Source organism: Opisthocomus hoazin, chromosome 9 (genome assembly GCF_030867145.1).
Source record: "Opisthocomus hoazin isolate bOpiHoa1 chromosome 9, bOpiHoa1.hap1, whole genome shotgun sequence".
Classification (NCBI taxonomy): Eukaryota; Metazoa; Chordata; class Aves; order Opisthocomiformes; family Opisthocomidae; genus Opisthocomus; species Opisthocomus hoazin.
Genome location: NC_134422.1, coordinates 3,721,572 through 3,749,418, shown reverse-complemented (window position 1 = coordinate 3,749,418; position 27,847 = coordinate 3,721,572).

Below are 27,847 nucleotides of genomic sequence, written 5' to 3'. Positions count from 1 at the left end.
AGCTAAAGGAAAGGAAGTAAAAACGTATTACTGCAATGTGTTTGAAGCGAGGATTATGGACAGCCCTGGCTCGACTCGTGGCCTGTAATGGGAACTGAGGGTGAGAGTACAAAGAAGGAGAGAGGAGCAATGTGCTCATAGGGATGAAGAGTGAGATATTTCAGTAGCTGCTCTCTGGAAAGACTAAAGAAGGGGATTGATAAGCTTAAGGGGAAAAGATTACTATAATCAAGCGAGCTAATGACCACGATGGGCGTAGTGGAGCAAGTGGAGGTATAGAGAGGGAGCTGTGAGAAGACTAAGATGGAAAATGAGTATGTAGGAAAGAGAAAAGGATTACAATTGACTTGGAAGCTGCAATCTTGGTGCTGGGGAAAGAAAAGCAGAGCAGACTGCCACGGTAGTTTCAGGATGGGAAAAGAAAGTATCTGAGGAGAAAAAAAGATTACCGGCACCCAGTACTGCTCCATCGGGTGTTGCCTTCAGCACGGGAACCATCTAGTCTGTTCTGAACAGGAGATGACTATGCATTTTATAAGTGAAAATTGGAGCAGATTTTCTTTTCTTGTGGTTACTGTTAACTATAAGAAAAGACCAGTAAAAAGTAAAGAGCATTCTTTCTCAGAGTAATTGCCACAACAGCTGACAGCAGTGCTAGACTTTTTTACTACAGCAGGCGGGTTAATGATAACTCTTACCCCTAGTCATCCCAAATAACAGAGAGAAGCACCAGTCCTGAAGTCATGTAATGTTACCTGCACAAGTAAAAAATCTGATTTACTTAAAGAAAATGTTGACACCCACTATGATTCAGCTCTAAGCAATTTGCCTCAAATTGTATTGCAAGACAGAAAAATAAAGCCCAGGTGCCCTAACCCTCAGTCTTCTGGTCAAAAAAGTAGACTGCTTCCCTAGTAAATGAAGTTGGACTGGCATTTCCTACCTAGACATTTTCTGTAGCTGGTCTATGCCTTAAGTGACGGCACTTGTCCTGGCATGCAGGGATGTGCTGGGAGATCTGGAGTCACCAGCCTGGAGCAGCAGTAGCAGCTCCACAGACCTCTCAGAGTAAACTCTAATATGTAACTTTGATGAATTCTTCACTGAAAATATTCATTTGGCAACTACCCGATCTGACTGAAACCTTTCATGTCTCATAGGGTTTTCCCAATAGTTTGTATACTGAATACTTAGCCTTAAAAAAATCCCTCCTTAGAAGATTTGAATATGTTAAATGACTCTTTCATCCTTGCTCTAACCCCAACTTGTTTTGTGACATTGAGAAAGTGACTTTTTGGAAATGATGGCCCTCTCTAAGTCATCCACAGTTTATCTGGGCTTGCTGGAGATATTAGAGTGAGGCATGATGGTCTGTGCCAGAGCATGCGACTAAAATGGTCTCTTTGGGCCTTAAATATCATACTAACTCACGCCACTTTTTCCTAGTTTTTAAATATTTCCTCAGTAAAGTGGCTGTTATGTACCTGACTAACTGGTGTGGTACCTACGGATGTGGTTAGATGTTGCTTTTCGTCGCTTTGCAAGCACAATAACCATGGCTGTTAGACCAGACAGATTTTGTTTCTTTCTCTTAAGAAGAGCCAACAAAGTCTAACAGGCATATGTTGAGTTTAAGGAAAACAACAGGCTGTTTGACAGGAAAACAATGTCATTTTGTGATTTTAGACCCTTTTACGACTATAACAAACATCAATTTTGAATATAGAATAATCAGTGCAAGGTGGATCTAAAGTGGATGCTGCGAAAGGTTATGCAAATGTAGGAAATTATGATTCTATCTCAATGTCATTACATGTGTCTACTCAGATGCACATTTTCTGCTATGTTTAAGTTAAACAAAACACTAAATGACTGTGTAGTATGACATCTCATTAATATGTTTCCATTCACATCTGTGCCTTTAGTATTAAAAAAATAGGCTGTTCTAGTGATAAGAGATGAAGTCCTTTAATTAGAAACAAATGACAAATCACTGTTAACCCCATGTGATGCTTTCTAAAACTTCCATCAAATATTCCCCTTAAAACATTATTAAGCACAAGTTCAGCAGATCTACTTCCTAGAAAGTGCTATTTAACAAAACCCAGGCAGGATGTTAATACTGAAGCCGAATTACAGGTTGCCAATGCATTTCCTGCAAGGGGATTGACAGGGGATCATTTTGTTATGGGGCCACCTCCAGCGTGTTGTGACAACCAGTCATTACACCTCTGAGCACAGCACTCAGCTGTAGGTTTCTACAGGATGCAAATAGCTCCAAATGGGTTCAATTTAGAGATAGCAGATAATGTATCATTCACTTCTTTAAGGTAGAAGCTTTTAATTTTCAAGGAAAAAGAAAGAGGAGTACATTTCAGCCTCTGGAAATAAAGATCTACTTAACAAAGCACGCCAGAAAAAACTGAGAATAGAAATAACTATTATAAAAATAAAAAGCTTAATTTGCTTTTTCCACTTGTCTCAGAGTCACACAGGCTGCATTAGCCAGCACCCCTATTTATTTAGGATGCCATACAATTGTTCATTTAAAATCCGTGCTTTGCAACTAGTGACAAATACTAGGTAGTAAGATTCCATATTTGCATAGCAACCCTTTCATCTTGAGTAATCCCAACAGATTTTGAAAAGTACCCGTACATAAGGTGAAATTGGAGAGCCACAAGTAATAAGCACAACTAACGCATGGCATAGGCACAGTAATAGTTACAAAAGAAACAGTCTAACCAAAAACAAGCAGGGATAAGAAATGTCCAACCTGTTTCAGAACAGCCATGTTCGTGAAACAAAAGAAAGAATTCACTAGTCCAAAATGCAAACACACTCCCAGCTATTGCAAGCTTACACATTTTTAAAAGCACTGGATATGTAGTAAACAAACCAAAAACTCCAGGTATGTAACAGGCAATGGGTTCACAAAGATTTTATTGTAACTTCTACACTTCTGTTATCTTACTGCTGCCAGTAAGCGCCAAACTCATCCTTTAAACAGTGCTACAGTCCACTTCTTTAGGAAATATTCCACAGCTGATAATTCAAGAGGCCCAAAATGCCTGTGACTAGCAGATCTACTCTCTCTCTTTCTACCCCCCTTTCTTTTCTATGTGTATATATACATATACTTACGTACATCTACCTAACTCTCTATGTGTGTGATATCCTTTTAAGTATCTTATGTATATAACAACAGGGAGGGTTGTTTTGTAGGGTTTTTTTTTAAATGAAATATGAGGACCTACAGAAAGAGATTTCAGTGGCTAACGAAAACTGTTTTCCACAACTACCAGTGCGTCTCCGGTTTGGTACGGTTTTTTTCCTGATCAGCCACAGCACTGTGATTTAACAATAGTGGAAGTTAACATCTGACAAAGCCAGAAAAAAGAGTTTGTGTATTGAAAAACACCGGCCAAAGACATAAATGTGGGTGCACTTCTGCAATACACTACTTACTGTAATTACAATCCAAAAGGGAGGTACTTGTACAACATGATATATTAGAGAGCTGGAGATTTAGTATCAAGTGTATTTCTCTTTGTCTTCAAAGTAAAGGAAGGAATATGCAAATCAAAAGCCAAAGCAAATTAAAGGTACTTTGTAACTGACATTTTCATTATCTTGTTTGGATATTATTCATTTTATTTATTCTTCTAAATGCAAACAATTCTGGACCACTGTATAAATATTATCTCCATTGGAAGTCTACAGTACCTCTAATAAAAACGTACAATTGCTTGGCTACCAAATCCAATGAAACTTATTCTAAACATACTGTATTCATTATAACAACGTAGTTCTGCGTAGCACACAAAAGACTTTGGAAAGAGGGGACAGTTTAAAACAGGCCAGTGAAAAGATGTAATTAGAGCTGTGTGGGCTTGGCAAAACCCTCCCGACAAGCAAGCTTGAGGTTACTTCTGCCAAAGCACTCCAGGCTTACTGAGGTTTTATTATGGTGAGGAGAGCTTAATTCTGGTAAGTATCAGATACAATAGGATGTAATAAAATATAAAATAAGAATTAAAAAAAAAAAGCCAAATGGGAAAGAAGAAACTTAAGCCTACTCAACGAGAGAGTTAAAATACAACCAGCATATTAACTGGCTGTGTTACAAGTGATTTCATTTGGCGCAGGTTTGTTTGGAAAGAGGGAAAACCTGCTGATGAATTAGTAGGATTATCACGAGCAATTTATTTTCTGAAAACATTGTCAGGGCCCTTGTCTGTATTTGGATTTTGCCCACAAATATACAGGGAGTTTCGTATCTTCTGATCACCACACAGATGTGTTTGATGAACACAGCCGTGCACACACAAACACATACAGGAGTTGCTCACGTGCCAGCCATTAGTTATTCGGGGCTGTTTCATCTTCAAGGGGCAATGAACTTTTCTAAAAAGGAGCACATAAACAACTCATCCAGCTTTGATTATCCTTGGATGAGGGAGAGACCAGAGCATGTATTTGAAGTTTTTCAAAAGATTTAGAGCTGCCAAGGGGAAGCGTGCAACACTTGCTGCTCCAGCAGAGCAGACAAGGACCATCCTGTCCTCCACCAAGAGCACTGCTTTCTGCAGGAATGTTCCCACCCACGCATAAGCAACATCATCTGCACCAAGCAGCTTCATCGGAGGCTGGCTTGTCCTAGTAGAAGCTGGCTTCCAGCAGTTATCCTTTAGAAATGCCACAACCTGGATCCTATACATCTGTTGAAAATGCACAGAATCCTAAACCAGGATCCTTTTCCTCTCATTTGACCCATGCAACCAAATCAACCCCCCCACAAAATAAACACAGGGTGTCATAATTGGATCTCCCTCTGTCCCCAGCTGTGGGTACATGGATGTCCTGTCCTCTTGTCTTGCTCCCACTGGTGTCCTGAGCAAAATGCTCCCTATTAGGAAAGCAGACTCTGCACAACCCCACTGCCCTTTGGTCTTTGCAGCAAACCTTTCCCTGCTTTACCTGGGATGGAGAAGGACCAGCCATAGGAGTACACTCTGCCACTTGAAAACAAAGCATTTTCCAGCATCTGAAAGAGCTGGAGCATAAAATCAACTGTAACAACTGTTGGTCCCCCTCTGCCTTTTCATCACTAGCAGGAGCTCTGAAATACTGCACCCAGGCAACACATTAACACGTAAGCCCTATGTCACCCATCCATCCCCCGACGTCTGCAGACAAATTCTCTGTTAAATGAAACTGAATTTCATTTCTCAGAAAACAGACTTTTTCCACACCAATTATCAACAAGAAATGACAAAAATGGTCCAGCTCAGTCTGCTAAAATTGGGCTTGAAAACCTATGTATGAATGTGAGACACGAGCTGGGAAGGTCCAGTGCGCTTGCACACCTGCTCATTTTGATGGGTGCTGTGTGCAGCCCATCAGGGTGCCGGGGAGGCATCACATCACTTAAATCTTGGTGCCTAAATATCGACCTAAGATCCTAAATTTAGCTTCATAGCATTAAATTTTGGCTTAGACTTTGGAAATGAAGCAGCTAAACCAGTTATTAAACCACAACCTCAGTCAGCTGGGGAAAAAAAAAAAGAAAGAAAGAAAAAAGCAAAGGCAAAGTTTCATATGATGCTACTGCACTACACCTCACCACAGGAATTGGTGGGGTTTTAGCAGTTTCCTTGATTCACTCCAATTTCTGCATTGCTGGAGAAAGGCTCGGGCAGCCACCAGTGCGACAGCGTGACTGGTGCCAGCCCACGGTCTTGCTATGCCACAGCAGAAACTCAGCCCTGGCATCGCACGGACGCACTGGACGGCAAATGGATGGGGGGAAAAAAGCCCAGGGATTTCCATCCTCCCAGCTACCACTGGGGAAAAGCAGGGCTGAGGCCAGCCCAGCACTGCCAGCTCCATCTGCCCAAAACCAGGTCCTATACACATGTTCCTGTGGGGCAGAGGAATTGCTTTCATCCCTTCACAGCCCACAAGATATTTTGTCATTAGGGCTGTGTCAGAAAGGTGCTGTATAATCACAGTAATCACTGTGGACAGCCGAAATAATAACAGTAATAAGAATATTTGGATATTTTGATCTTCAAAACACTTCTAAAACATCTGTTAACAGATCTTCCCCAGTCGCTGCTTAAAGACAACAATAATTATAACCCTGCTGATACTCAGAGGTGACAGATTTCTGTGGGGATTAACGATGCTGTTCTCATCACAGCCAGGCTGCTTTGCTGCCATTTTACAGATAGGAAAACCAAGGTTCCATGGAAACAGGTGGCTCTCCCCATCACACCAAGAAGCTGTCTGGAGACTCACATTCTGGTGCTCTCAGGCCTTCCCCATCCTCCAGTCCACCAGGAAACACCACACTTGATAAAGAGTCATAATTTTGGGGTCACAGAGGAAAGTTTTGGAATTTTTTTTTTTAAATCTGAATTAGGTTTTGCAATACCCTAGAATTTTATTTCCAGTGCACTCTTGCCTAGGAGCCAGGTGGGACTTCTAGGGGAGACACAAACCATCGCTACCACTCATAACCTCTTTACCTCTGGTCCAGGAACACCCCCTGCTTCTGGTGGGAAACCTGTGACTCAGTCATGACCTGTCTTTGAAGGCACTTTCAAGTGTATTACAAGAGCTTCCTACAACTTCAGTCTTCCCTTCAAATTTAATTAACAGTTTATGTTTTGCAAGCTCCTGAATTTGCCTATCCACAAACCAGCCATTTATTTTTAGGGAAACTCCTGCCAGTGTTCAAAATCTGGACAATTCCTTTATCTACAGGGAGTTGCAAGAACATCTCCAAAGTACACTGTGCTAATTTAAGGTTGACAAAAGTGAGGTGGGTGCATACAGCAACATACCAAGTTACCTTGTGATCATATGGGTTGAATTTAGTTCTAATCATTAGGGTTTGGGACCTGAATCTGAAAACACTTGAATCCAGATGAACTGCCTCCCTGGTAGCCGAGCCTCAAACAGGCAGATTGCTTGCAATCATCACCTTCCCTAGCCCTGACCCGACTCCACCATCACCCCCAATCGCTAAGTTCCCATCCTGGCAGGCAAGATAACCTGATTTTTAAAAAAATAATTATTTATTAAATGTTCATAAATAAAATTGTTTAACTACCTTGGGTTCTGGAGAAGTTTCTCTTCTCTAGAAGGTTGTAGTCCAAAGCCACAGACTGATAAGAACTTAAAATCCCAGGGGTAAAACACTATTTAACCCCTAGTTCAACTTCTAATGAAAGGAAACATAGAAATGTAGCTATAATTCAAGACATTGTATGGAAGTCTGTTCAAAGTTTTTTCAAAAATATAAATTACAAGAGATTATTGATTTTTAAAAAGCTTACTTCAACAATCAGCTTTCTATCTCATTCTATTTCACTCTTTCTCGTTTATTCATTTCCTTATGTAAAAGAATTTAACCAAAGGAAAGTAGCATTTTAATTCAATTTCTCCTATAACATATATAATTTTATTTTGTCATAATGGGTGCTTTTATTTCCAGAGTCAGATTTTATTTAAATTTCAGTCCATTAGGAACAAAACTTGCCATTTTCTGATAAACAAAATCAGCAGGGAAGCCTCTTCAAACTAGGAATGTATTTTCTATCAACCTTTGTTCTAGCTGGTCTAAATGACAGGTATATTCCACTTTTCCTGCGTTTAGTTTTAAAGATTCTATGGGGAGGAGGGCGAATACAGAGAGTGACATTTTTAACAACAAAACTAGCAATCAGAAAAGCAGCCCCATGACAGGCATATGGAAGAAATGGGGGGAAAAAAAAATAAAAATAAATATATAATCCATTGCTTTGGACCACCAAAGAGGACTAATATGAGTCATTAACAGAAAACCGTTAATTTTCCTCTCTGTGACTGTTGTTTGTAGAAGTATTCGAACCTTTGAGATTAGTCATTTAACTGTTTCTTGGTAGGCTGGAAAATAGACTCCAAGGAATTCATTAAGCAAAAAGAAAAACCTACAGTAAAAAATGTAAAATAAATGTAGATGGAGATTTTGTTAAAAAATATAAAGGTGACTGCTTAAAGCTGCACTTAGCCAAAAATCAGATGGTGAGATGACAGCTTTCACAAGCAAAAATAATATCTTGCGATGTCATGTTCCATTTTAGTCGAACCAGCTTTGCCAAAGTCAGCATTCGCCCTGATGTGCCAAAATTTAGATCCCCAGCCCAGTCTGACAACTGGATTTCCCTCAAAACGACCTTTCAGCTCAGCCTTTTGCTTGGAAGGAGGTGGTAATCTTGAGCATGAGGGTAAAGCGAGCAGCCGTGGTAAATGCACGTAAAGCTCTCCAGCAAGCCGGGCAGAGATTTGGAGTTCACATTAAAATGATTACTGGGTCCATGGGGTCCCTCATTCAAGCCTGGGGCCATGCAGCCACTTTTGGAGATTTCTAAAAATTGTTTTCTTAATCTTCATCTTTGGCACACACCCCACAAAACGCGACCACTGACAAGAAGAAACAGCCAACACTGTGCAGCTGTAACAGTTTCACCATTTCATGTAATGCCCAGAATGGAAGATGCTACCGAGGCCTTTGCTGGAGAGCAAAGACACAACCCTGTGGAGGGAATGGCTGTCCGGAGGATGCTCTGCACCGGGGTCCAGCAGCCCCCTTCCGTAACGACAAGCCATTTTGGAGCAACGGCTTGACTGATGCTGAGGGGTTGCTTGGCAAGGGCTGAGAGGAGCGACTGCATGTGGCTGTTCTCATCCGCATTTCCCACTATCCCTTGACAGATGCGGTTTTAAACTCCTTAATTCACACATTGGGGAAGCAAATAAATTGGGCATACTTTGAAAAAAAAATCTGAGAAATTGGGTGGTGCAGGCAGAAGGACCCTCCATCTGCAAACCTGAGGAGTTTAGGGCAGCCCCATCCGATGATTTGGAAATAGCAAACTGCCACAGGAGCCGAGAGCAGCAGCGTGTGGGTATTACAGAGTATCTAGCTCCAAAATGCTTCCTGACCTCTGAGCGGCACTCCTCCTGGGCAATATTAATGATCAATATTATAGATTGAGCCTGTGGCCGTAAGCCAGTTTCTTTCAGGTTCCGTGCAACCAATACAGCTCCTCTGCAGGTCATTTACTCCACGTTTTCACTACGGTAGTGGAGAAAGACATCTGGACATGGGGGGTTGGAACTAGACGGTCTTTAGGGTCCCTTCCAACCCAAACCACTCTATGATTCTATGACGTATCTAGACCATAGTCAGCACCTGGAGTATAACTCCCCAAAATCCAAGTCGCGATAGTCCGTGTGGAAGGGAGGCACCCCTGAAGTACAGTGTCCGACTCTGTAGGGGTTTTTTTGGTCACTGCTGGAACATTTTCGGCAAATTCTTTTCTAGCACTGGCCTTTCTGGTTGAAAAAGTGCAGATTCTTCTGATCTTTGATTTGGTTTTTATTAATTTTGACGTGAGGATTCACAGGGTATTCCAAAAGGGGAGAAAAACTAAGGAGTTATTTCATTTCCAAGAGAAGGATTATTTCCTTGTAAAATACAAATGACAGTTTTCCTGTAAAGTTTCCCCTACATAATGCACATGTTAATCTGTAATTTCCTTTGCCAGATGCAGTGTAATCCTTCTCCTGCAGACACCAAAGCCCAACTGCTGTTGAGAAAACAGAAGCAAGAGAAGATCATTCATTCAAACGTGCTAAAATGCAAGGTCACCGCCCAACTATTTGGGTTATCCTTGAAGGCCATCAGGCAGCCCTAAGACAGAACAATGCCACTGTCCACGTTAACAGTTCACTCCTCCTCAGAAAATAGCTAATTTGCGTTTGGTACCTGATTTTATCCAAACTCCTCCTTCAAAGCATGAGACAAGTCAGCCAAAGAGCCATTGCAACAAATTGCAGCTAAATCTACATGAATATATGGAAAGGAGTTTCCATGAATGTGTCACAATCCACTTGTTTATCAGTTGCTTTTTATCACTCGTTAATGATTTGTCATGCAAAAAGACCACGGTATTAATTTGTACAGGTTCAGTAAAATGGTTTGTAAACAACATCTTTAAAGTCTTTAAGCAGAAAAGCAAATCTGGTGCATCTAGAAAGATATCTATCACACCCCATTAAAAAAAAAAAAGAAAGTAAATGGGATCTGGATGGGCTTGTAGAAAGAACAGAGAAATGGGTGGTAAACCACACAGAAGTCCAGTCCCAATTTATCGTGGTCTGTTATCATCAAGCCTCTGCATACGATTTGGTATTAGTTCCTCAAAATGATTATTCCTCAGCCACTTTGGTACTTTGAGCTTTTCTCCCAGCTATAACTGAAGCAGTAATTACCTTCCTCATTAGTTCTACCTGCAGCATGAGCACCTATTCACCTAGTAATGATATTAAAAGCAAAACCAGTTTTGGGGATTTGGGCTGTGACAGAGACTGAACATCCTGAGCTGTTTTGGTGCACACTTCAGCCCTGCTTTTGCTGCAGGTCCTTAGCCTGGCAGCAGGACATGCTCAGAGGGGCAACCTGGCTCCAGCCTGGTCCAGTCCCAGGTGTCTTAGAGAAAAAACCCAGGGTGAGGATCTTAGCAAGCCATGCTTCCTCCGCCTGGGGCCAAACTGCAGTTACCTGTTTATTTCTAAGGGAGAAGCTTTTTATGACGAGGGTGGTGAGGCACTGGCACAGGTTGCCCAGAGAAATTGTGGATGCCCCATCACTGGAAATGTTCAAAGTCAGGTTGGATGGGGCTTTGAGCAACCTGATCCAGCAAAAGATGTCCCTGCCCATGGTAAGGGGGTTGGACTAGAGGATCTTTAATAAATGACCTCCCCTCCAACCCAAACCATACTGTGATTCCGTAAGAGAAATTTCTAAGCAAGGAGTTAAAGCACCCAGCACCAGCCTGTTGTTGGAGGTTTAGAGAAGAGAGTCACCACTTTCACAACTGCGTATGGGAAAGAGAAACCTGTTTGCCTACATATTTCTCAAGAAGATCAAAATATCTTGTATGCACAGTGCAATACCTTGTGTATTTTATATGCATGAATGCATACTGTCTTTCTGAGGACACCTTGCAGGAAAAAAATTGACCCGTCTCCTGATTCTCCCTTTGTATATACAGTGGAAAGGTTTCTACTTCATTATATAGTCCTTTGGGGATTTCCTCTGTGTCTTTGTTTCTTTCCTATTTGATTGCTGTAGGGAGAAAAGCGGAAAGATCTCCATAGCAATCAGCCCATCCAGCTCCTTCATTTATCCTCTGTTAAGGAGAGAAGGAAATTCTGAGCACCGCGACGCATGGTGTAATTTGCCCGTTGCTGCTCTGGTCTGCTCTTGGGACTGACCCTGCGCCAGGAGGGAGCTGCAGCCCCTTACTCTGCCCCGCAGCGGGCACACCCCTTCCCAGTCCCCGAGGCCAACTGGTTTTTGCCCTGTTACGGGTGGTTATTGTGCCCATGGCTATTGCAATGCATTACATTGCAGCTTCACTGCACATGCCTTTTGGTGGTAATCATCCTTTCCACGTATACTGGGAAGGATTTCAATCTCACCTCCTTTTCCTAAACATCTTCAGACAGATTCAGCAGCAAAGATTCAATGTGCTGCTTTCTTCTGCTCCATCTTTATTTTTCGCCCTCTACACCCTTCTACACAAAATGCTCAGCAAACACTCAGAGCCAGAGTACTTTGAAATCATCCAAGTATTTGTACCCACTCAGATAATGAGTTAATCAAGCATCAACAGAAATCAGGCTACAAGCACGAAGTCTAGCAGTATCCACCCCATCTCTCCAACAGCAGCACCTCGGAGGCTGCAGAAAAGAAACTCCACAAGAGGTTTGATTTAATCAGGGACTTTGCAGATGGTTCCTGGTGAACTCTCTACAGCCTCAGTTTCCCCACAGGTTACAGAGACTCAGAGCGAACAGTGAGCTTTAGATTTTAGAGTGTGTAACTATTGAAATCATGCAGAAGAGTTGCAAGAGAGACCCCGGAGCAGCGCGGCACCAAACCCTGCAGGGAGTAAGCACTCAGCATCCCCCTCTCCCCTCCGGCGTGGGTCTGGCACGCATGTACACACCCTACGCACACCCTTGGACCTGCAGGCAAAGCCAGGGAGATCGGTACAGAAACTTGCTCAGCTTTGGGCATTCGACAGTTGAAGGTTATAGATAACAAATAATGTTATTTTGGGCATACAGTCAGTCTACTCAGTTATCCAGGAGATCCTGGTGAGATCTATATTCCCACTCCATCTTTACAAAACATACTCAAGCAATAGGTATTGTAAAATACTTGTCTCGAGTAATTGAAGTGTAAGCTGCAATGCTAAGACACTGTATTGTCCAAAACACAAAATTCAACAGTTCTCTTAAGATTAATGTCCTGTTCCTGTAACTTGGTTGTTCTTGGCTTAAGCATTCAACATAATGTTACTCATTACAGAGAGCAGTGACATCTATATCCAAGGGGGAAATATGGTTCAAGTCAGCTTTCGCGTTTAAATATTAGTAGTAAATTCAAATTCAATTTCACATGATCAGTGTATGTGACACTAACTACATCAAGGTAGACTTGGGGATTTCTCAACTCTATATTGAAGAGAATTACATGACTGAAAACTAATTAGGGAAGCACATAAAGTGAATTTATTTAGTATTCTCTTGTATGTAGTTAACTTAAAGTAATGTATCAAATTTCCTACAGAAAAATGTAGCTACATAACACTGAACAAAATGCATCAGAAATCAGATCAAGCAAATTATCTTTTTTTTTGCTTTTAAAACTGAAAATGTTTAAGCTGTAATGAAAAAATTATAATAGTGGGGATTTTTTCTCTGGAGAAGAGGAATGTTTTGCTACCTTGCCTCGCACAGGGAATAAGAAACAGCTGCAATGCAAATAAGAAAAAGCAGTCAAGTGTTATTTGTCTCTCCTGACCAAATAGCACCTGAATTTTGCCTCCCAAAGCTCCCGGGTGCATTTCTGCAACAGCACTGCCCTGTGCACCGCCGGAGCAAAGCCCGGCAGCCGCTGCGCAAGCGGGAGCACTGCGCCGGCACCCTGCACAGAGCAGGATGCTTCCACCACAGCCTTCGAAACAAACACACGCGTCATGCTCAGAACTACTCTTAAACCTTTCATCTCCTCCCTTGCACAGACCATTCCTCCTGTCTACATCATGTTTTAAGGCTAACCCAGCTGTCGCCGCCTCTCCTCCTCCCTGCCGCGGCACTGGCCCGTGATGCCGCGCCGGGGAACTGGGCTCTCTGCCTTCTCCCTGTCCCTCCGGTCCAGCGAGTCAGGGATGAGCGCTGCATCCCCAACGCCTGGCCCTAGTGACAAAACGCTACCAACAAAATGCATAATAAATGTTTTATAACGCTTTTGCTGCGTGTTATAAATGATAAATAGATGACAATAGATGTCTTATAAAGTATTTATATCCTATTGTCATCTTTGTTGTGCTACAGCTTTGAACAAAGCATTAAAGCAAGTGTGAGCCTAAGTGCTGGCGATGATACATATTAACAAAGCCGTTTATGATAAATGGACAAACCTTTGAGGGTCACTGACACTCTGACGAGCTTTACATAGTCATTTTTGCCTGTCATGTTTTTGCTCCAGTTTTACCACCCTACTGAAGTAATTGCATTTCAACAACAACTAAAAAAAAAATTTATTAACTGGGATCAAAGAAATAAACCTGACTCTCCTGAAGGCGATGGCACTGAAATAAGAGGGTGATGTGCCTGCAATGGCAGAGGGATTCATCCTGTTCACTACCTGCAATACTGTCCTGAAGAGCACAACACAGGACCACATCATGTCCAAAAAGTTTATGCACTCCAAGCGCGTAGTTCCTTCAGCTCCAGCCTGGGTCTATGGTTGCTCTTCCCAAGGCAAAGCACTTTTTGCACCCTATCAGAAATTATATCTATAATAGCAACTCCCCTGAACTTCCCTTATTGATGCCTTCCAGTGGCATTTGTGGCAAGAAGCCGCCTGCTATGTACTAGGATGCAGGAATGGAATACTGCACTCTATGAGGGAAAACCCCAACGTGCAGCCATTGGCCCCTGGATCGAGACAAAGTTGCTCCAAATTTTCGTTCTGCTGATGCGTTCAGCAACGACATTCAGGTTCATACACTCAGAGAAACCAGACCAGACCAGCACCTGTCTTCAAATCTGCTTTAAAATAAGTAAGTGAAGACCCAAGCTTATCGCTGTGTGTTGTAACCGTCGCTGGGAGCGTAAGAGGAAATCTCCGCGAAAGCTGATGGGAAGCGCTGTGCTCGGGGAGCGCCCTTTTCTCTCCCCGACTCGGAGGGCAGGCGGGTGATTAGCTCCACTGTAGAAGTCTGCTTTGCAAACACCAGAAGTCAGATAAGGCAAATCCTATCCTGGGGGATAATCTATTTTTTACTTCAGCATGCTCAAGGAAGACTGAAGTGATGAGTAAACAGATTTTTGAGGACATAGTTTTAAGTCATGTTGACTGTGAAGCAGGGAGACCATCCTCTTGCATCAGGGCATGATTTTGCCCATGGTTGGGAAGTCAAACTCTGCTCCCTGCCAGCCCCAGAGCGTGCTGCAGGGTCTTTGTGTCCCAAAAGTTGCATTTCCTTACTCAAGTACCACATTTCTTGAGAGAAAGTAGGCTAAAGTTTGCAAAATAAAATAGAATAACTTTCCCATTTCTTACATGCGCTTTTGGTAAATGCAATGCTGCTAATTGCTCAGGATTTTCCAAAATAGGACTTTATCTGTCTTAGATGCCTACTCTTCTGGTACAAGAGGCAGCAAGACAACTATTAGGTTCAATAAAAGTAACAAAACCTAAACTTAAATAAAAAAACGGTGGCCAGAAATAGATGGTGAATGGAACAGAGAACTTTGAAAAAAACAAACCAAAACCCAAACCACATTTTAAATACAAACATTTAGCAAATCTCTCAAAGGTCATCTCAACATCTAAGTGCTTGTCTGATAAACTAACTATAAGCGTGTGTCTGTGTGTTACACAAACACAAAAACAAATAGACCTTATTTTCTCTCTAGTACTGGAAACGTACACAAGATATTTCTTCTCTCCCTGAAAAATTTGTTTTCCTGGGATTTCTTTTGTCTCAGTTCATAGTTTTCACTGCATCACTGTGATTAATATGTGCAAAATAATATTCAACCATCATTTTTCCTCAAATATGAAAAAATATGGCAACTTTTTGTAGTTCATGGTCTGTGTATGAAAGTGCAAAACAAGTTTTCTGCCATGAACTTCTCTGCTTTTTTTTTTAAACAAAGTCGTCAGATCCTAAAAATGATGGGCCTCCATAGCCTTTAGGACATGGGTTTTAGTCACCAGTGATGGTGTCCTGTACGAAGTGGCAGGAGAGGGGAAAGCAAGCGACAGAGAGCAAGTGTCCTGCACCCTACTCTTCCAGCTCTGCTGTGAAGGCCCTTTAGCATTCTGCAAAACTGGTTTACATTAAAAATAATTGTTTCAAAATTCCTTTAGAGAGATGTTTCAAATGCCGCCTGATCCAGCATTGAGCTTGTTGGTAGAATCAACAGGTTTAAGAGACTGTCCCCAGTTCCAAAATAGTCCATCCCCATTCCACATAACCAAAGGACCAAGTGTAGGGATATGATGTTGGACCCTATATATTCAGGGCAAAGGCTAATAAAAATAATCAAGGACACCCACAGAAACAAACCCCAAATATCGGCTCTCATTTCTGATTATTGTATTTGATTGTGGTTTGAATATTCACCTGGTTCAAAACACTGCTCATTTTTATGTAATTCTTCATGCAGCAATGCTTCCCTTGCCTTAACTCTTGAGATAAGAAACAAAAGGTTGGTTGGCCTGGAAAATATTATCTGTATCAAAATGATAATAATTGAGATGGTTTAACCTAAAGGGAAGAACAAGCAACGATAAGTTTGTAGGTAGATGGTTGGTAGCTGTAAAGAAATTGCTCTGTGTGTCCACTTCAAAAATAACAACTAGTAACAGGTTTGAAGTGCTGAGGAGATTTTGATTAGACATTAGGAAAGGAGCCTATAGAGATTGTGGAAACTCCATCACTGCAAATTTAAAGAGCAAGTTAGACATGTATCTGTCATGAACGATTTAGGTACAGTTGATCCTGCCTTCTAGCTCTATTTCCTACAATATCTCTGCTCTGCCCTCTCTACTTGTATTGCTAATTCATACCTCGTTTTAGTGTCACTACAGTAAGAATATTTTTGTATTCTTACTTAACCTGTAAATGAAACACATTTAATGTTCCTATTTTTCATATTGTTTTCTGAAACTTTAGGTATCTGAAAAAACCTAAGTATTCTTAAATACATGAAGCACTCAGTAAAGCAAAATAGTGGCTTCTCTTTATGTATGTATTTCATTTAGGTAATAGCACACATGATAAAATAAACATATTTCAATGTGACATGCAAAAGAGATTAAAAACTGGAACAAACCTGAATGGAATTAGCAAATGACACATGTTAAAAGCACTAAAATACAAAATCAAACTGGCATCAGACTTCTCAATGCCTGAAGAGTAGACTTTCCCAGCTCCGATTTTTCAGAGAAAAAAAAAAAAAAATCTTGGTAAGGAGCATTCCCCTTGTCCTAATTTAAACCAAGGATTCAAATGAAGATGCAAAGATGTAGATGAAGTAGTTTTGGTCAAAGGACAAACAGCTATTAATTTACATAAAGATGACATACAAATTAATCTACAAGATCTATGGCTTTTCGTCAGAGCTGGCTAAACCAGTCTCGGAAGTAAGAGACAAGTGAAACTGCGATGCAAACTGAAAAGTACCCAGAAAATTTTCCTGAGTTTTGCAATAGTTTGAACGACCTTCTTGGGGCATTTCCAGAAATAGAAGTGCCCAGTACTCAAGTACGGCAAGGAAAGCAAATATTCCTGCTGCAGCAAAATCAAAAATAGTCATGGAGCTTTCAAAACCTCCTTTCATCTTTTCTTTAAACTTGTCGCTCTTGCCTGTGATAATTCTCAGTCTATGTTCCTCCAATCCACCCAAAACGTTGGCATCAAGCAATATTAATGACACTTTAACAATGCAGTCCTAGCCACACAGACCGCCTTCAGCTGGAACTACTTGAAGTCAAGCTTTCCATCCTTCCTTTCTAGGCTTTTCAAAGCCTGTCTCGCTTCCAGATTTTTTTCTGCTTGCCTTACACAATCCATTTTGCAGTTTGTGCTGAACATTGTTTCCTTCTTAAATTTTTTCCGCCTATGTAAAAATACTAATAATTATTGAAAATTGGCTTTTGTCTATACAGGCCATTATACTTAGTTTTCCTCTGTTATTTCTGTATACCATATAATCTGATATATTTCTCTATTTTGTAACATGGTCTACAACAGAAGTTACACATCAGAAGTGACTATTAAAAAATCAGAAACTGATGGATAAATCAGAAAGATGTCTTAGATGTTTTTTTAATTCCTCTTTCTGCTGATACTCACAATTGCAATATCTGCTTCAAGAACTGCTTGTTGGAGCCTGCCACCCACGGTATTTAAAATTATATAGATTAAGCTGAAGTTTAGAAAAAGTTAAGCTGATAATTTGATCTCTAGTCACCCAGTATAAAAATCCCAGTGTTTTTTAATGCCTTCATACATAATCATAAGACAAAATGCAATGCCAGATATCTGTTTTGCACCATTTCCCTTTGTCTTATTAATCAGAACATATTTCTGTATCTCACTTTTTCTACTCTGTATAGATAATTCAATACATGTAACCCCTTTTGCAATTCATGATTAATCTCATCTTCAGGTTTTTGTTATTCTGTCAGCTCATCAATAAATTCAGCATAAAACTGGTTTTCCTTATTTTTTATACTATTTTAGATGTGTGATTGGGTCATAATTAATTCCAAGCACCCAGAACAAATTTCAGTTATGGTGCAACGATACTTCAATTGTATAATGAAGATAATTTTTTTTTTTTACGTTCTCCTCCTTTTCCTCAGAAATTTTAAGGATCAAAATGTTTCTCATGAGCAAAATTTACTTTGTACATATGTGCAGAATTTACTACATCATTGGCTATCAGTACTGCTTTACTTCAACCTCTAATAATAATGACTTCCTCAGCCAGATCATATAGACACAGTATTTCTCCTGAATATTTCTAGGAAGAATAACACCCTGATTTTAGTCCAGCCTAGATAGTTTTTGGGATATCTGGGTTGGCCAGCCAGACTTATTTTATGGCTCCTAACAGAACCCTGCCTGTACCCAAATCCCTTACAGCATCTGTAGAGACTCACATCCTTCCTAGTAGATGTGGGCTGACTGCAAGTATGCAAAAATATCCAATATGAGGTTTCTAAACTAAACTGCTGCTCCAGTCTGAAAAATAAGTTTCTTTTTTCATAAATCTGTTTCTGCTGAATGTGTACCCACATTGCCCCCCAGCCACAAAAATGAATATTCCTCCCAGCATAAACTCTTCGGGGTACACACTGCGCCTGTGTCTATATTTGAAATTACCTAGCACATTGCAGCGTTCCCCAAAACAAAATCATAACATGCAGACTGCGGAATGTGCTCCTCCAGCATCAAGCATCTGGTTTCACAGTTCATTAGAAGTTTCTTTTTTCTCTTATGGCTTTGTGGATAACTTTATACGTACTATTTAGAGCCAACAGTAAATTGGCATTTCCAAAGTCACAGTTTGAACACTTTGCAAAAGCTAAGGCAGACGCACATCGTGCTCACGTTATCAACTCACGCCCTACTCTCCTTATTCTCCTGACAGAGTTTCCTACATACACACAAGAAGCTAACGTTTTCAGTAAACTTGTGTGCTTGCTTTTCAGTCTACCTTTTTAACCATTTCTTTTATATCCCCCATTACAGCCTGTTCAGCTTTCCGTGCTGGGCAACACTATTTATGCAGATGACTGAGCTACATAACCCTGGAGTTTCACGAGTTCAGGCCTGCCTTCTCTCCTTTATTTTGGGATAAATAACGTAGGGAATCCCTAAACTTGGGGATAGAGCCGATTTATCCGCTAGCTCTTAGGTATACTATAATTCCTCCAGTCTTGATGCTTTTAGGAGAAGATGTCTCTTACTGTTAATCAAGTTTTATGAATCCCCTGTTAGCAGATCTCTCTCTGCAAACACGGTGACCACTTCGCAAAATGCAGACCCCAGGACTCAACAGTTTTTCGGTATTGATCACATGGATGCTGTGCTATCTCCCAGTTGCATAATCACTTGTATAACACGGCACTGATTAGTTGCAGTGGGGGTTAATACCAGGCGGAGAGTCACATTCACTGTAAGCCTCCTACTCTCAGCCAGATGAGGAGGTGCTATGGACCTGGACCAGACTGGCACAAAGTCCCTGAGCATCTCCAGCCCAATGCTCCGGAACAGTGGCCATGCCGCTGCCCCAGGCCAGAGCCTCTTGCTACCCTGCAAAAGTGAGACGGACAAATTCTTGCTCCCCAAGAAAGCTTCAGAGCCTGATTTTGTCTTGGTTTTGCAGCACTACCACCTTCTCGCCTGCTTTCCTGGCGGACCACAAAGTCAGCTTTGAAGATTTACCTAATAACAAGGCTCTTTCTTCCAAAATCATCTAGATTATTGTACAAATTACTATTCTCTTCCTTTATTTATGACTCCTCCAATTCTTGCATGATCTGCAAACTTTAAGAGGAAAGGGGTTTTTTTCCCAGGTCATTACTCATATCATGGAAATGCATTAGGCCATGACTAGATCCCTACGAGACATTGCTGAAAACATCCCAATTACTTTTTGCCATTAGTTTATTAGTTTTAAATCTGGGCTACACTAATTTTTTATGTCCTAATTGATTGTATTGAAATGTCATGCAGTACTAAGTCAAGTATAGGAGTTTAAGTATATTATGACAGCTCAGTAAGCTTTATCAGTCCCTTTAGCTCAGATCTTTGCTCCCACTGCCCGAAATCTTGGAGCTAGTTGGCCGTCAAACTTTCCCTTATATCTGTAATTTTTACCATGACCAGTGCCAAGACTCATCCTTATTTGAAAGCAGTTCAACCAGTGTCTTATGTACAAATCAAATGAGGGATGATGAAATAAAATAAAGATTTATTAAAATTCAGGTGTTGAGTAGGCTGTTAGTTTGGGATTTTTCTTTTAAATTTTTTGTGTTTTGTTGTTTGTTTCTAAATACACTACCCTGGCAGAAAATATTCCCTCTTGGGAAAAGATCCTTCCTCCAAGACTATAATTTAAGCTTTCTTCTTGCAACAAAACTGCTGCCAGTTTCAAATGAGTCCACCTTCAAAAAGAGGCATCATCAAGCTTATAGCTGTTTCTAACTGATTCAAGGAGTAAGAAGGCATCTTCTAGGCCGGTTTGTAAACACAATTAGACATCTAAACATAAGATTTCTCTTTCCTAGGACTCTCTGAAGGGTTTAGGTGCTTAATTTCCTTCAACAAATCTCTAACTAGGACGGAAAGCTTTTTTTTTTTTTTTTTTGTGATTTTTTGGTTTGCCTATGACCAGGTCATAGCAGCTCACACCAAAGGCCAGAGGAGGCATGAGCTGAGAAAATCAGACCAGGCAGCTTCTCGTAACCACAACATCCTATTTTTTTTTTTTTCTTTTTTGTGTTATTAATTGCAGATTAAACCTGTCCTTACTCATCCAAGTACCAAGGATCACATGATGCTTTAACACCACCAGAGAAGCTGCAGCCTGAATGTCTGACAGCTTGTGATGGTGAGCATCCTCTACGGGAAGAAATGACTCTATGGCAGGGTCAACAAATTTATACAGGAACAAGCAGTTAAAATTTACATTTTTCTATGTATTTAAATGGCTTTGTTTGAATTAATGACTTCTAGCTTCCAGTGTTTGAAAGCTGCACATTAGTTCTTGTGGTGGTATGTTTGTGGAGCTGCAAAAGAACAGGAACTTTACAGGAACACTCAGATCCATTAATTGTATTTATGCATATTTTCCTAGCTAGTAAAATATGAGTGTGTACAAATATAAGAAGTTTCTTTACTAATTTCCATTGTTGTTCTATTTTTTCCTCTATTTTTCTGAGTGTAATTTACTTCACTAAGAATAAAAAACAGTCATGCTACTTAACTAAGAAAGGTCAATATTTTGAGCTAATTCTGAATGGGTATACTGGCAAATTTTTTCCCCCCTCCCCCTTCCAGCTGACAAACACCGACTTCCCTGACAGTCTGTACATCTGGGGGTACTGCCCTGACAGTAATGCACATTTCCAGCAGGCAGTAAATGTCCCCATTCAGTCCAGGTTCAGTCTTTCCGTGGTTGTGTCCATCCTACACAACACTTGTGTGCAGTCTGTGGTGCAGAGCCAGTTCTAGTGCCTCTACATGCTCAGCCAAGGATATATCATTATACTTGTAGCAATCAGATTTGACTTTAAATCATCAAAACGGAGGTTCTTCCCAATCCCACTTAGAATATTCTTGTGGAAAATAGAGATGCTTTCCAATCTCAGCCGCCCTTATGCTCCATCATTATACAAAATGGGCACCAGAAGCTACGTGTAACTATAAAATGATGTCCTGGATTTGATTTAATAATAATTAGCAATTTATTGAACCAGCAATAACTATTATGATTTATCTGGGTATTTTGTTCCTTTACTATATTATGCCAATTGTCCTAAGTTAACTAAGTAATTCTGTTAATTTAACTTTGGGGTTAATCTTGCTTTAAGAACACTTTCTGCTGAAGAGTAAGATCGCACTCAGTTCATGCATTTTCTTTCTTTTTTAGACCTGAATGTAACCTTTTTAAAAAAAACAACAAAAGTTTCTGGTATATCATGTGATCAATAGATACAAGTACCTTCATTTTTTAAATTAGTCTAAGGCTATTTTCCTTTTACTGTTGTAAAAACAGGGAATTGAAGGGTAAAATAGTTAAAACTTAATGCTATAGTGCTAATGTGGCTTTTAAATCACGTCAGCAGCAATCACTGCATTATAATTAACAATTTATTGAACCAGCAATAAAATGAACATCACATTACTTCTTAAAGCAGGAGAATAAAATGGCTAATAAATAGCATAAGCCAGACAAATTGCAGAGTAATAGAAATTTTCTTAAGATTTATAGTGTGCAGAAAGATGGATGTGCTATTAGTAGGAGCTCCAATACTTGACAAAATTCTTTCGCAAAGACATAGTTACCATGCATGTCAGAGTTCACAAGTCTAAGTGGTTTATCCAAATTTCAACTCACTGCTATTACAGTGGAAAATACTCATTACAAGGTTTTGTAACTGCAAGCAATATGTACATTTGCCAACATTCAAACTGCTACTGCCAAAAAGATACTAAAATATTTTATAAACTGTCAAATAACAAGTCTGCTAGCTTAATCTGAGTCTATTTTATACTTCACAGGCAGTACAAACTCCTGGGCCTGATCCTGAGGTCTTCACTGAGGCAGAACTTTCCTTGGCTTCAACATTTAAAAGTTACCAGGAGTTTCTGCCTGTGAGAACAGTTGAATCAGGCCCTGACGTTACCAGGAAAATTCGTTAGGGAAGAAACATAGATTCAGTGAAGCTGGGAGCTCAGCTAAATACCTCATCTCTATCAGGGCTGAGGTTACTGACAACGAAACCGTGTTGCGTTTTAAGTGTTCCTGCTGTTAAGTTGTGTTGTGATTCGTCATGTCAAAGTGTCTCTCTTATGTTCTTCTTTCAACATAACAGATGCAGTTTTACATGACATGTCACAACATGGAGCATCAACTGGAAAGAGTCTAAAAGAGCTCATTTCATTTTTTTTTTTTTCCTTTGGAAAAAAAAATTACAAAAAACCCACTCTGCTTTTCACTGAAATGTGTGTCAAGGGAACTTGCAATGCAAATTTTGTGAGCAGACAGTACATTTAGTCACTGTAAGGAAAGGACTTTCAATCTTCAGTTTGAAACCATCAGCTAACTCATGTTTGAATGTTAAATTTATTTTACGTACAAATTTTAACATGAAATCTGGAGTTAATCGCTGCAGTAATTAGCTGATGAGACAATAGATGCTGATAAGATCACGCATGTCTAACAACGCACTACTCTCTGAATCTTGGAGGTAAATTACGATTAACTTACTGGCTAAAGGTGGTGTTGATTCTGTGATGAGATTGCTATTCCACCATTTTCCGAGAAAAGCAGCTCTCCTTTGATGGTGCATTTCCAACAGAGTATTGTACCGAGGAGCATCTTCGGCCTACTCTGTCAGAGACCACGCGGTGAAGTTGAACACACACCACCAACACATGCCCAGGAGAAAATTATTGGCTACCATCACTTTACAGCCATGGTGCCCATACATATTGCATAAACTGAAACAATAGTAAAAGAAGCTGGACCAACACAGCTGTCTGACTAAATGGGTAAGCACCAGTCTAGCTGCACTGAAGTCATTATTTACACAAACTAAGACCCGGGAGTCTGGTCTCCAGAGATCAAGCAGAATTTTACTAAGCCCCCATTCAACAGAGCTGTGAATAGAAGGAGGTATTTTTGCCTTTATTAATTAACTCCTTTAACAAGGAGCCCCCAGAGAAACAACAGCAGTTGCCTCCTCGAGACCTGTAAACTTTTCTGTGCCCCCATCCCTGCTGAGCACCTTCAACAACCGCATTTCTAGTTCGTCCCACACCCAGATCTTTGGAGCAGAAGGCTTTGGAGGTTGTTGAAGCATGTCGCTTGAACAGCAGCAACTACTTTGCTCTCCAGAGAAATCCAAATGAATCTGAAAATGCCAAAGATGTAGATGCAGCCTCAGGTACCAACAGGACTAATGCTCATTAAACTGATACCAAACACGCTGGGCTTTAGTTCATGTGACAAAATGCCGCAGCACATAATTCAGTATGTCACGTTAATACTCGTAATTTCTACAGTGTAGTGGGGTAAGGATCTTCATTAAAAAGAGAAGAATGTATTGCCAACCCCAGCTGAAAGTTCACATATTGCAGAGTGCTTCATTCACCCTGAAAATCAGACAAGGTACAGAGAGGCATAACCCCCTCCGGCAGCAGACAGGAATAAACCAAAGCCACGAGGTTGGTTTTCTCCCTAACATTAGTTCAGCTGTAATTCATTGCTGGCAGCAGCTCTTTCCACTTGCACAAAGATACAAATTCTCCCATATCAGCTAAAAGAGCTACCAAAGCACTCAATCTATTGAACATTAAAAAATACGCTTGATTAAGAAAATATTGAACTAGTAGGCCCTTCCTTTCTTTATATTTAAAGGATCTGCAATCAAGGTACCTTTCGTGAAACAATGAAACTGGGAATAATCATGGTATAACAAATTAAAAATACTTCAGAAGAAAGTCTGTTCTCCTCATATTTTGAGGGAAATTGTTATTACGAATTATTGAGAAGCTTGTGGAAGTCTTTTATTCTGCGTCCAGTCCACCCTGTCTAGTAGAATAGATGTGGTTTTGAATAAGACGCTAAACATAAGGAAAGAAATATCCAAAACACACATCTGGTGCAGTTTTCCTAAAGATAGGCACCTTCAGCTGAGTTAGCTGAAAAGTCGCTCACATGAAAACAGATCTCTCTAAAATTCAGGTACTGCCTACCATTAGCCGTACCAAAGATAGCAAAACGTCAAGGTATCTCAACAGCGGAAAGGTAGATCAGCATGGGACTAATTAATTCCCTACATCAGCTGAGCCATACCAAGTTCTGCACTACGCTCGGCTTGGTTCAGGTTTTAGTGAACTACTCAATACAGCTCAGCCTGCCCTGTGTTTAAAAAAATAATTAGAGCTTTTAGATCTGGAGGGGTATCATTTGTATATGCGTCTGCACACAGACACACATTTATTTTTTGGAGACATATGTAGATAAAGAAAAACTGGTCGTAGCTGAAGTGTAAATACTAATTGACACAGATAACTGCAGAGTCTCGTCTCTGGTCTATGTACATCCCTCACTGTTGCAGCTCTTTTACTGGCTATGCTGCTTATACCCAGCTAAATCCACAGGTAGTGCCTAGTTTATACCTTAAAACTGAGGAGAAAATAGATAAAAAAATGCGGGGCCAGGAATGCTTAATTAAAAAAAAAAAAGGTTTTGCTATATATGTCTTCCATAAATATGTGCGTATACCCACAGTGTTATTTAAATATACCCACATTACATCTTAAGAACATTGTCAGGTTCTCTTTTTAACAGGCCTAAGTGGCAGGTGAGAAGGAATGCGACGATAGCGACCTGCTGTGTAAAGGACAAGATGTCCCCCTTTCACCTCTGAAGTTGCATCTGGGATTGTGATGTGCTCCTGACCTCGTACGGCAAGGAGCAAAGCAAAGGACAGCAGGGAAACTGCTTTTCCTGCTTACCTCTGCAAATACGAAGGGGAACTAAAAACTCTGTGTCCATAAAAGTGATTCAGAAGAGAGAAGGGGCAAATGTTGCTGCAAGATGACAACCACCAGACAGCAGGTGGCTGTAAGACTTCTACAAGAACTATGGATGCACCTGGATCATTTTATTGCAGTCCACACACGTAGATCGTGAAGTATGGAGACTGTTCAAATTAAGCCATTGTTTTGGTCAAAGTCTATTTGGAATTGGTGTATTTATCTGAGTCCAAATGCTCCATTTCTTTCAAATGCGGATCGCTGTGCGTGGCCAGAGCTGCTGAGCTGTCTCTATCAGCATGCAGTGGGGTAGAGCCTAGAAGTCACAGGGAGTTCCCCAGTGAGGTTTGCTTTTGATGGGTTTTTTTGTTGTTTCCCCCCCCCCCCAAAAAAAAAAAAAAATAAAGCACATGCACATGGGCAGTAGACAGGGCTCAAGGGTGAGAAAGTGCAATATGCATGAAATAGATCCTCTTCCTTCATTCTAAACCTTTAAAATGCATTCAAGTCACTTTTCCAGATTTTGGTTGGAATTTTGCTCTTTTACATTAATCATAATGACTATACACATTAGAATCGTAGAATAGAATCACAGAATAGTCTGGGCTGGAAGGGACCTTTCAAGGTCATCTAGTCCAACCCCCCTGAAGTGAGCAGGGACATGTTCAACCAGATCAGGTTGCTCAGAGCCCCGTCCAACAACCTGGTATCTTCATTGGGTAGCTCCGAAATTAAGAGACACCAAATATCAAAAGACTTGCAGTATAATCAGGAGAGGCCAACAATATTATCCCAAACAGAAGAAGCAGCATCCTTTGGGTTAAGGAAAAGACGATTAATAAAAGCCTTGGTGGTGCATCAAAGCACCGGTGCAATCCTCCTGCAACTGTGCAGAGAGTGGAAAATGCATATAAATATCTAGAATTCCACAGCAAAATATATCGATAACTGGATCTGGCCTCCTTTCAGGCTACTACATGGACAATTTATTTAACACATTTTCGTTGTTAAACTAGACAGCAGCATGAATTAAAGTATTCCAAGGAATATGCCAAGCCTGTTAATCGATGGTACAGATTCCATCTTCGGAAGATGGCATTAGAAATACTTAGGTACTTGTATAAATAAGTGTGAATAGGGATCATCTTTCTTGTTTGGGTTTTTTGTTCTGTTTTAGTTTTTACTCCTAGAATATATTCTACGTGGAACAAACTGCAGCCTAATAAGTTGGCAGACAGATGCTGGAGACATGAAAAGGTACAGTAAAGCACTGTATTTTAGATCATAGATAGGAAGCCAAAAGAAATGAAGAAAATTAGAGTTTTGTGTGAGATGATACTAAAGAATTTTTTTATCCTGTGACACCTTCTATAAAACTCTAACAAACTATAACAAACTGTACAAACTAATAGTAACACTTGTAGTGTCACAAGTGGCTAATAACAACATTAAAGTTTTTACAGCCATGGCCCTTAGCAGCTGACATCCATGCACAGAGCTGTCTTTGGCCATCACTGTATTTATTTTTTGAGCCATTGTAGATGGTCACAGGCTGGCTGCGTAGCAAAATCAAAGGAAATACAGAACTTTTGTGTCTGGCTTTTACACAGCTCACTGTTGCCACAACTGCACAGATGGACATCCCAAATCTCAGAGAAACAGCACATGTGCTCCAAAGACACCACACTCCCCTGTGATCGATGGGACTTTGCTGGTTAGCTCTAGAAAGCAGAGTTAATGTGAAATGATTTCCGAAAGAGCGGAACACCTTGTAATTTCACTTACAGAGGGCATTTCTGCTACCACACCAGCATATTCAGAAAGACCTCCGAGTACCGACTCTCAAGCTAAACGGCTAGACAGAGCATCATTTCTCCAAAGTGCAGAATAACAAATACCAAAGATATAGTGATCTTATGAAGTATGCAAATCAAAGGCATAGCAAAGGAGTACACTGGGGAGATGCAGGTATAAAACTCAACTGAAGCTTTTCTAATACCCACTGTGGTAGCACAACCAGTGTAATACTTAAAAAAAAAACAACAACAATATATAAATAAACCAGTGTTGAACATTTCTTATTTTGAGTTCTAAAGAGCTACAATTTCTTACCCAGTAAAGTCAAAGGCTCTACCAAAGCTCCAAGTTCTAGCAAAACAAAGTCAGACACTAACATCTCCAAATTCAGCACGGAAGTGCTCAATTTGCTATAACTCAGCTTTCTGTTTGAAACAGCACACTGCGCTGTAACAAGTACCTACTAGAGAGGCATACAGAGGGCATTTTATGACAAAAAAACTACTGGGCAAGTGCCTTATAAAGTCTAAGTCTCCTGTTGATCTTACTCCAGCTGAAAATAAATAACAGGGCAGGGGGAGAAGAACCAGCAAAAATATTTATTAAAAAAAGAAGTTTAAGTTAAG